We start from the raw sequence: 10,939 nt of genomic DNA on the forward strand, positions 1-10,939 counted from the left end.
TCTAAACAACGTTTGCCATGTTTTCAGTCGATATTATGGAGTTAATTTGGAAAAAAGTTTGCGTTTTGAGGACTGAATTTATGGATTTTTTTTGGTAGCCAAATGTGATGTATAAAACGGAGCTATTTCTAATACACAAGGAATCTTTTTGGAAAAACTGAGCATCTGCTATCTAACTGAGAGTATCCTCATTGAAAACATCAGAAGTTCTTCAAAGGTAAATGATTTTATTTGAAGGCTTTTATGTTTTTGTTAATGTTGCGTGCTGGATGCTAACGCTAATGCTAACGCTAAATGCTAACGCGAAATGCTAACTCTAGCTAGCTACTTTTACACAAATGATTGTTTTCCTATGGTTGAGAAGCATATTTTGAAAATCTGAGATGACAGTGTTGTTTACAAAAGGCTAAGCTTGAGAGATGGCATATTTATTTCATTTCATTTGCGATTTTCATAAATAGTTAACGTTGTGTTATGCTAATGAGCTTGCTGATAGATTTACACAATCCTGGATACAGTGGTTTTTTCATAGCTAAACGTGACGCAGAAAACGGAGCGATTTGTCCTAAACAAATAATCTTTCAGGAAAAACTGAACATTTGCTATCTGAGAGTCTCCTCAATGAAAACATCTGAAGTTCTTCAAAGGTAAATGATTTTTTTGAATGCTTTTCTGTTTTTTTGTGTAAATGTTGCCAGCTGAATGCTAATGCTAAATGCTACGTTAGCCATCAATACTGTTACACAAATGATTGTTTTGCAATGGTTGAGAAGCATATTTTGAAAATCTGAGATGACAGTGTTGTTAACAAAAGGCTAAGCTTGAGAGCTAGCATATTTATTTCATTTCATTTGCGATTTTCATGAATAGTTAACGTTGCGTTATGGTAATGAGCTTGAGTCTGTATTCACGAACCCGGATCCGGGATGGGGAGATCAGAAAGGTTAAAGAAAGCACTGAACACTGAATCAAAACAATACATGATGATGTGAATTTACAAAACCGAAACAGTACCTTGTGGCCCAAACACTCACACGGAAACAAACACCCACAATCCAAAAGTGAAACCCAGGCTACCTAAGTATGATTCTCAATCAGGGACAACAATTGACAGCTGCCTCCGATTGAGAACCAAAAACCAACATAGAAAAACAAACAGACTGCCCACCCCAACTCACGCCCTGACCATACTAAAACAAAGACAAAAACAAAGGAACAAAGGTCAGAACGTGACAGCGAGAGTGTTGATTCCTCCCATGTACGGTCAATCAGTTACTCGCATGAATCCAACCAAGTTGGATATTAGAAAAGCAGCATTATTCTAAACATACGAGTGGATAAACAGAGAGAAAATGTCACACTCTATTATATAATAGTTAATCTAACATGGAGTCTAGAAGGACTGTTCTCTACTGTATAATTAGTTGATCTAAAATGGAGTCTAGAAGGACTGTTCTCTCTGCTGTGTCATATAATCTCATATTCGTGAAATATATTGAACCACAGCTTAGCCTTTTGTTAATCACCCTGTCATCTCAGATTTTGAAATTATGCAGCCAAAGCAAGACAAGCATTTGTGTAAGTTTATCGATAGCATTAGCATTAGCTAGCAGCAGACAACCTGGTCACAAAAATCAGAAAAGCAATCCAATTAAATAATTTACCTTTGATAAGCTTCGGATGTTTTCACTCACGAGACTCCCAGTTAGATAACAAATGTTCCTTTTTTCCCAAAATATTATTTTTGTAGCCGATATAACTCCGTTAGTTCTTCACGTTTGGCTGAGAATTCGACCGGAAATTGTGGTCACGACAACGCCGAAAAATGTTCCAAATTAGCTCCATAATATCGACAGAAACATGGCAAACGTTTATAATCAATCCTCAAGGTGTTTTTCAAATATCTATTCGATAATATATCAACCGGGACAGCTGTATTTTCAGTAAGACCGGGAGGAAAAATAGCTACCTCTGTCTATTACGCAATAATTACTATGTGAGTCCTCAGCCGGACATTTACGCAATGTAGTCGTTTTGCCCCCTAGTTTCAAGAGGTTAGACCCATGTGCAGACTATGTAGAGGTAACAATGTTTATTGTAACAACAGGGGCAGGCAAACGACAGGTCAAGGTGGGCAGGGGTCGATAATCCAGAGTAGTGGGGCCAAGGTACAGGACGGCAGGCAGGCTCAGGCAGAGTTGTCAGGCAGGCGGGCTCGGAGTCAGGACAGGCAGTGGTCAAAACCAGGAGGGCGAGAAAAGAGAGACTGGAAAAAGCAGGCGCTGAGACACTAAACGCTGGTAGTCTTGAACAAACAAGATGAACTGGCACAGACAGAAAACAGTTATAAATAAAGGTAACAGCAGGTAACTTGGTCACGGAAATCAGAAAAGCAATCAAATTAAATCGTTTACCTTTGATGAGCTTCGGATGTTTTCACTCACGAGACTCTTAGTAGCAAATGTTCCTTTTTTCCAAAAATATGATTTTTGTAGAAGAATATGCCAGTAAAAGTGCAGGGCGCCAAATTCAAAACATCAAAATTAAATTTCCTCAAACATACATGTATCTTATACCATTTTGAAGGTAATCTTGTTGTTCATGTGCCCGATTTCAAATATGCTTTACAGCAAAAGCACCACAAACGATTATGTTAGGTCACCACAAAACGACAATAAACACAGCCATTTTTTTCCAGCCAAAGATAACAGTCACAAAAAAGCACAAATAGAGATACAATGAATCACTAACCTTTGATGATCTTCATCAGATGACACTCATAGGACTTCATGTTACACAATACATGTATGTTTTGTTTGATAAAATTCATATTTATATCAAAATATGAGTTTACATTGGCGCGTTACATTCACAAGTTCCAAAAACATCCAGTGATCACATCATTCAACAGAAATACTCATCATACATGTAGATGATAATGCAAGTTATACACATGGAATTATAGATATACCTCTCCTTAATGCAACCGTTGTGTCTGATTTCAAAATAACTTTAAGGAATAAGCAAACCATGCAATAATCTGAGACGGCGCTTAGAACAATAGTCACATTAGCCTCCATGTTGGCGTCAACATAAACACGAAATGACATGACAAATGTTCCCTTGCCTTTGATGATCTTCATCAGAAAGCACTCCCAGTAATCCCAGGTCCACAATAAATGTTTGTTTTGTTCGATAATGTCCGTTATTTATGTCCAAATACCTCCTTTTGTTAGGGTGTTTGGTATACATATCCAAATGCTCATTCTGGTCAGCGTTACGTTGGAAAAAAAATTCAAAAAGTTATATTACAGGTCAAAGAAACATTTCATGCTAAGTACAGAATCAATCGTTAGTATGTTTTTAACATATAGCTTCAATAAAGTTCCAACCAGAGTATTCCTTTGTGTCTTGATGAGCAATGGAACGCAAGTGGATACCATGAGGAATGCGCATGATCAGAAAATGGCTGACTGCCAGACACCTGATACATTCTGCTCTCATTCAGTCTGTCACGCCCTTAGTTATCTTTGTTTTATTTATTATTTTGGTTAGGTCAGAGTGTGACATGGGGGATTTATGTGCCTTGTCTTGTCTAGGGGTTTTGTGTGTTTATGGGGCTGTTTCCTTTCTAGGTAGTTTTGCATGCTTATGGGGCTGTTTCCTTTCTGAAATCAAATCAAATGTATTTGTCACATACACATGGTTAGCAGATGTTAATGCGAGTGTAGCGAAATGCTTGTGTTTCTAGTTCCGACAATGCAGTAATAACCAACGAGTAATCTAACTAACAATTCCAAAACTACTACCTTATACACACAAGTGTAAAGGGATAAAGAATATGTACATAAAGATATATGAATGAGTGATGGTACAGAACGGCACAGGCAAGATGCAGGAGATGGTATCGAGTACAGTATATACATATGAGATGAGTAATGTAGGGTATGTAAACAAAGTGGCATAGTTTAAAGTGGCTAGTGATACATGTATTAATTACATAAAGATGCAGTAGATGATATAGAGTACAGTATATACGTATACATATGAGATGAATAATGTAGGGTATGTAAACATTATATTAAGTAGCATTGTTTAAAGTGGCTAGTGATATATTTTACATCAATTCCCATCAATTCCCATTATTAAAGTGTCTGGAGTTGAGTCAGTGTGTTGGCAGCTGCCACTCAATGTTAGTGGTGGCTGTTTAACAGTCTGATGGACTTGAGATAGAAGCTGTTTTTCAGTCTCTCGGACCCAGCTTTGATGCACCTGTACTGACCTCGCCTTGTGGATGATTGCAGGGTGAACAGGCAGTCGCTCGGGTGGTTGTTGTCCTTGATGATCTTTATGGCCTTCCTGTGACATCGGGTGGTGTCGGTGTCCTGGAGGGCAGATAGTTTGCCCCCGGTGATGCGTTGTGCAGACCTCACTACCCTCTGGAGATCCTTACGGTTGTGGGAGGAGCAGTTGCCGTACCAGGTGGTGATACAGCCCGACAGGATGCTCTCGATTGTGCATCTGTAGAAGTTTGTGAGTGCTTTTGGTGACAAGCCGGATTTCTTCAGCCTCCTGAGGTTGAAGAGGCGCAACAGCACCTTCTTCACAATGCTGTCTGTGTGGGTGGACCAATTCAGTTTGTCTGTGATGTGTATGCCGAGGAACTTAAAACTTACTACCCTCTCCACTACTATCCCATCGATGTGGATAGGGGGTTGTTCCCTCCTGCTGTTTCCTGAAGTCCACACTCATCTCCTTAGTTTTGTTGACGTTGAGTGTGAGGTTATTTTCCTGACACCACACTCCGAGGGCCCTCACCTCCTCCCTGTAGGCCGTTCTAGGTAGTTTTGTATGTTTATGGGGCTGGAACCTTTCTAGGTAAATTATATGTCTATGGTTGACTAGATTGGTTCTCAATTAGAGGCAGCTGTCTATCGTTGTCTCTGATTGGGAACCATATTTAGGCAGCCATATTCTTTGGGTATTTTGTGGGTGATTGTTTCCTGTGTCAGTGTTGGGGCCATATGCAACTGTTTCGGTTAGTTTCACGTTTATTGTTTTTTCTATTTGTGTTCATGTTGAGTTTTTCGTATTAAAACCATGGACACCTACAACGCTGCATTTTGGTCCGATCCTTGTTTCACCTCTTCAGAGGAAGAGAAGGAAATCTGCCATGACACAATCCCATCACACAGTAGAAGTCTTATTCAAATTTCTATGGACGGTTGACATCTAGTGGAAGCCCTACGAAGTGCAGCATCATTAATATCTCAAGGGGATTTCAATGGGAACTGTGGTGAATACATACCAAGCTCAGATTTCTCACTTCCTGTTTTGATTTCTACTCAGTTCTGTTATACTCACAAACATCATTCAAACAGTTTTAGAAACGTCAGAGTGTTTTCTATCCAATACTACTAATAATATGCATATATTAGCAACTGAAACTGAGGAGCAGGTCATTTACCTTGGGCACCTTATTCATCCAAGCTACTCATTACTCCCCCAGACATCTTTTTTTACTTAACTCGTATTTTTCCTAAAACTGCATTGTTGGTTAAGATCTTTAAAGAAAGCATTTCAATGTAAGGTTTACCTAGACCTGTTGTAACCAAGGTATTCATTGAAACACAGCGGGGAGATGGAGTGCAGGCCAGGGGAAGCTCGGGCGGGTTGCTAGAGACCAGGTGCGCAGGCTGAGGCTGGAGCGAGAGGGTTTGAGACAGGTTAAGCAGGTGAGACAGGATAAAGGGACCAGAGTCCGAGCAGGCAGAACTGTAGCGGAGAGGAAAACAGCGTCAGGCAGCGAAACAGGATCTAAATAGTAACAAATAGCTAGAAACGTAGACTGACTGAGCAGAGATTACGATCTGGCAGTATGGAAGTGGCAGGACTGAGTATTTGTAGAGGTCTTGATTATGGAACAGGTTGCAGCTGGTGGGGATCTGCTCTGACTCCAGCACACCTGTCTCCGCCCACACAATCACACAGAGAGCGAAAGGGAGAGGTAGAGAGTACTGGGGGAGTGGCGGCAGGTCAAGGAGACACAGGATGAGCACTAGAGGGAGAGTACTGGGGGAGTGGCGGCAGGTCAAGGAGACACAGGATGAGCACTAGAGGGAGAGTACTGGGGGAGTGGGGGCAGGTCAAGGAGCCACAGGATGAGCACTAGAGGGAGAGTACTGGGGGAGTGGCGTCAGGTCAAGGAGACACAGGATGAGCACTAGAGGGAGAGTACTGGGGGAGTGGGGGCAGGTCAAGGAGACACAGGATGAGCACTAGAGGGAGAGTACTGGGGGAGTGGCGTCAGGTCAAGGAGACACAGGATGAGCACTAGAGGGCGGTGCAGGAGCAGATGTGTCAGATAGAATCAGAACGTTTATATATGAGTGCATAACATTTGTTGCGACATCTGACAATACATGTATTCCTACTTCAATTCCTGAACTTTGTTAAAGTCTTTAACTGTAAATAATTGATGGATTAAGAAAAATAAAAAAAAGTTAATTTATTAGAATTGTTACTTAAAACTAATTTAGATGACCGTTGCTGTAGAAAGAGGAGGACAACATCCTCTGCTTTCACGATCTCATTCACTGTAACATAATTAAACGCTGGGTTTTCCAGGGGGAAGAGGAGATGAAGAGAGGCAGGGTATGATTGAGTGAAAGGGGTGGTGGGGGGGGATGGGTGTCACCAGAATTTGTCCCGTTGAGTAGAGGTCTTCGGTTGGTTGACACACGGTGCAGCGTGTATCTGTCTAGCTGAATATCCATGTCGTCATTCAGCCACGATTCCGTGAAGCACAGGATATTACAGTTTTTTATGTCCCGTTTGTAGGATATTCCTGATCTTATCTTGTCTGTTTTTTTGTCCAATTATTGCACGTTGGTGAGTAATGTTGACGGAACGAGGCATGCGAGAGGTCATCAAGGTTGGAAAAATAACTACCTGTCCACTATCTGATGACAGGATCAATAACTAACTGTCCACTATCTGATGACAGGATCAAATATCTAACTGTCCACTATCTGATGACAGGATCAATATCTAACTGTCCTCTATCTGATAACAGGATCAATAACTGACTGTCCTCTATCTGATGACAGGATCAATAACTAACTGTCCACTGTCTGATGACAGGATCAATAATTAACTGTCCTGTATCTGATGACAGAATCAATAACTAACTGTCCACTATCTGATGACAGGATCAACAACTAACTGTCTACTATCTGATGACAGGATCAATAACTAACTGTCCTGTATCTGAAGACAGGATCACAGACATCACAGGTGGTGAACCGGTGTCCTGAGGTCAAAGCAAACACAGGACTCCTCAGACACACCCCTTATTACTGGTGAAGGGAGGAATTACATACAGGACTCCACAGACACACCCCTTATTACTGGTGAAGGGAGGAATTACATACAAGACTCCACAGACACACCCCTTATTACTGGTGAAGGGAGGAATTACATACAGGACTCCACAGACACACCCCTTATTACTGGTGAAGGGAGGAATTACATACAGGACTCCACAGACACACCCCTTATTACTGGTGAAGGGAGGAATTACATACAGGACTCCTCAGACACACCCCTTATTACTGGTGAAGGAAGGGAGGAATTGCACACTGGACTCCTCAGACACAACCCCTTATTACTGGTGAAGGGAGGAATTACATACAGGACTCCTCAGACACACAAATTATTCCTGGTGAAGGAAGGTCGGAATTACATACAGGACTCCTCAGACACACCCCTTATTATTGGTGAATGGAGGAATTACATACAGGACTCCTTAGACACACCCCTTATTACTGGTGAAGGAAGGTAGGAATTACATACAGGAGTCCTTAGACACACCCCTTATTACTGGTGAAGGAAGGTAGGAATTACACACTGGACTCCTCAGACACAACCCCTTATTACTGGTGAAGGGAGGAATTACATACAGGATTCCTCAGACACACCCCTTATTCCTGGTGAAGGAAGGTAGGAATTACATACAGGACTCCTCAGACACACCCCTTATTATTGGTGAATGGAGGAATTACATACAGGACTCCTTAGACACACCCCTTATTCCTGGTGAAGGATGGTAGGAATTACATACAGGACTCCTTAGACACACCCCTTATTACTGGTGAAGGAAGGTAGGAATTACACACAGGACTCCTTAGACACACCTCTTATTACTGTTGAAGGAAGGGAGGAATTACACCCAGGACTTCCCAGACACACCCCTTGAGAGGTGAAGCGCTCTAATCAGAGCCAGATAGTTATGTTGTCGTCAAGGGCTTATATACGGGAGGGAATACCCCCCTGAAATGGACAAAAATGAATGGCAACATATTGGCATTGGACAAACCATATACACGATGTCCAATACCACCCAATGTGGCGTTGATTCGTGCAAAGTTGATGGCAAATGCCATATGGCAATTGCCAGTTGTAACACTTCAAAAATCCAACAGGGGGCGAGTGCGCTCCACCGGGGTTTGGTATGTAAGGGAATACCCCCCTGAATTGTACAAAAATGAATGGCAAGATATTGGCATTGGACAAACCATATACACGATGTCCAATACCACCCAAAGCGGCGTTGATTCGTGCAAAGTATATGGCAAATGCCATATGGCAATTGCCAATTGTAACACCTCAAAAATCCAACAGGGGGCGAGTGCGCTCCACCGGGGTTTTTCATATTGGAAATGCAACCCAAGTCAACATCCAAAAGAAAAATTTGGAAAAAATGATATTTTTTTCAAAAACTTTTCACCCCTTAAAAAAGTGCTTTCTGGGCCTTTTTTCGAAATTCTTTCGATTTTTTTGTCAATTACACATGTGTAAGAGCTGTATGAATATACTTTTGTCAAATTTTTTTATCATATTTTTTTTTTTTTAATTACATGCGCATAAGGCAGATGTTTTGTACATTTGCAATACGATTTCATAGGAAGTCAAAAGTCAAAAGTCAAAAATGTCAAAATTTGGTAAAAAACTTCACACATCCTTAAAAATGTGCTTTCTGGACCGTTTTTCAAAATTCTTTCAATTTTTATGTCAATTACACATGTATAAGAACTTTATCAACATACTTTAGTCATACTTTATTATCATTTTTTTGTTTGTTTTACTTGTGCATAAGGCATATGTTTTCTCCATTTGGAATATGATTTCATAGGATGTCAAAAGTCGAAAATTAGATTTTTTTTTTAAACTTTAAAAACTAAAAAAAGTGCTTTCTGGACCGTTTTTCGAAATTGTTTCGATTTTAAGACAATTAATCATGTGTAAGAAGTGTATGAATATACTTTTGTAAAATGTTATTATCATAATTTTTTTTTTTTTTACTTGTGCATAAGGAAGATGATTTGTCCATTTGCAATATGATTTCATAGGAAGTCAAAAGTCAAAGTCCAAAGTCAATTTTTTTGGGGGCCAAAATTGACTGAACTGATGAACTCGGGACGGCCGGGCAGTGATAGTTGTTCATTTCCATCACTCGTTGTGTTGATTTCATCATGTCAATTTGGTGATGTTTTTTCACTATAGAATCATATTGCAAATGCGCGTGCAACTGGTAACCGAAAAAAAAATGATGATTTCATTATGTCCATTTGTTTATGTTTCCTTACTTTTTCAAAGTCACTGTGCATTTGCAATATGTTTTACCATCACGAATTTGTCATGCTCAAAATTCAAACTATACTTTGCTCAAACTATACCTTTGTCAACTTGTATTATCATAATTTTTTTTTTGTTTTACTTGTGCATAAGGCACATGTTTTGTCCATTTGCAATATGATGTCATAGGAAGTCAAAAGTGAAAGTCAAAAGTAACGATTTTCCTCCGTGCAACTGGTGATATGAAATGTGCAACTGGTGATCTGAAATGTGCAACTGGTGATCTGAAATGTGCAACTGGTAACCCTAAAAAAAAAAAAATTTGTTCATGTTTCCTTACTTTTTCAAAGTCACTGTGCATTTGCAATATGTTTCAATGGGCAGGTACCATCACGAATTGGTCATGCTATAAAAATCCTGCAGGAATGTGAAATTGACTGGCCCGATGAACTCGGGATGGCTTTGCAGTGATTCTGGGTCATCTCAATCGCTCGTTTGGGTTTATTTCAGAATGTCGCTTTTGGTGATGTTTTTTTTACTATAGAATCATATTGCAAATACACGTGCAACTGGTCACCCCCAAAAAAATTTTTTAGATTTTTTTTGTTTATGTTTCCTGACTTTTTCAAAGTCACTGTGCATTTGCAATATGTTTCAATGGGCAGGTACCATCACGAATTGGTCATGCTATAAAAATCCTGCAGGAATGTGACATTGACTGGACCGATGAACTCGGGATGGCTTTGCAGTGATTCTGGTTCATCTCAATCGCTCGTTAGGGTAGATTTCAGAATGTCGCTTTTGGTGATGTTTTTTCACTATAGAATCATATTGCAAATGCACGTGCAACTGGTCACCCAAAAATAAAAAAATGTTGTTTATGTTTCCTTACTTTTTCAAAGTCACTGTACATTTGCAATATGTTTTAATGGGCAGGTACCATCACGAATTGGTCATGCTATAAAAATCCTGCAGGAATGTGAAATTGACTAGCCCGATGAACTCGGGATGGCTTTGCAGTGATTCTGGTTCATCTCAATCGCTCGTTAGGGTTGATTTCAGAATGTCGCTTTTGGTGATGGTACCTCACTGTTTAAACATATTGCAAATGTACAAGAGTCAAGTGGACAAGAGTCCATCAGTCAATTAGATATCATTCTGACACCAAACTGATACAAACTGACACCAAACCCACTTTTTCCAACTCGTTTAGTAGCCAACTATTACATACTTCAGAGCTGGCCCAAAATTCACAACGCCTTGGGTTCAAACCATAAAAAAAACATAAAACACGTAGTTACGT

Source organism: Oncorhynchus mykiss, chromosome 19 (genome assembly GCF_057628025.1).
Source record: "Oncorhynchus mykiss isolate SJ-2025 chromosome 19, ASM5762802v1, whole genome shotgun sequence".
In the NCBI taxonomy this organism is placed as follows: domain Eukaryota; kingdom Metazoa; phylum Chordata; class Actinopteri; order Salmoniformes; family Salmonidae; genus Oncorhynchus; species Oncorhynchus mykiss.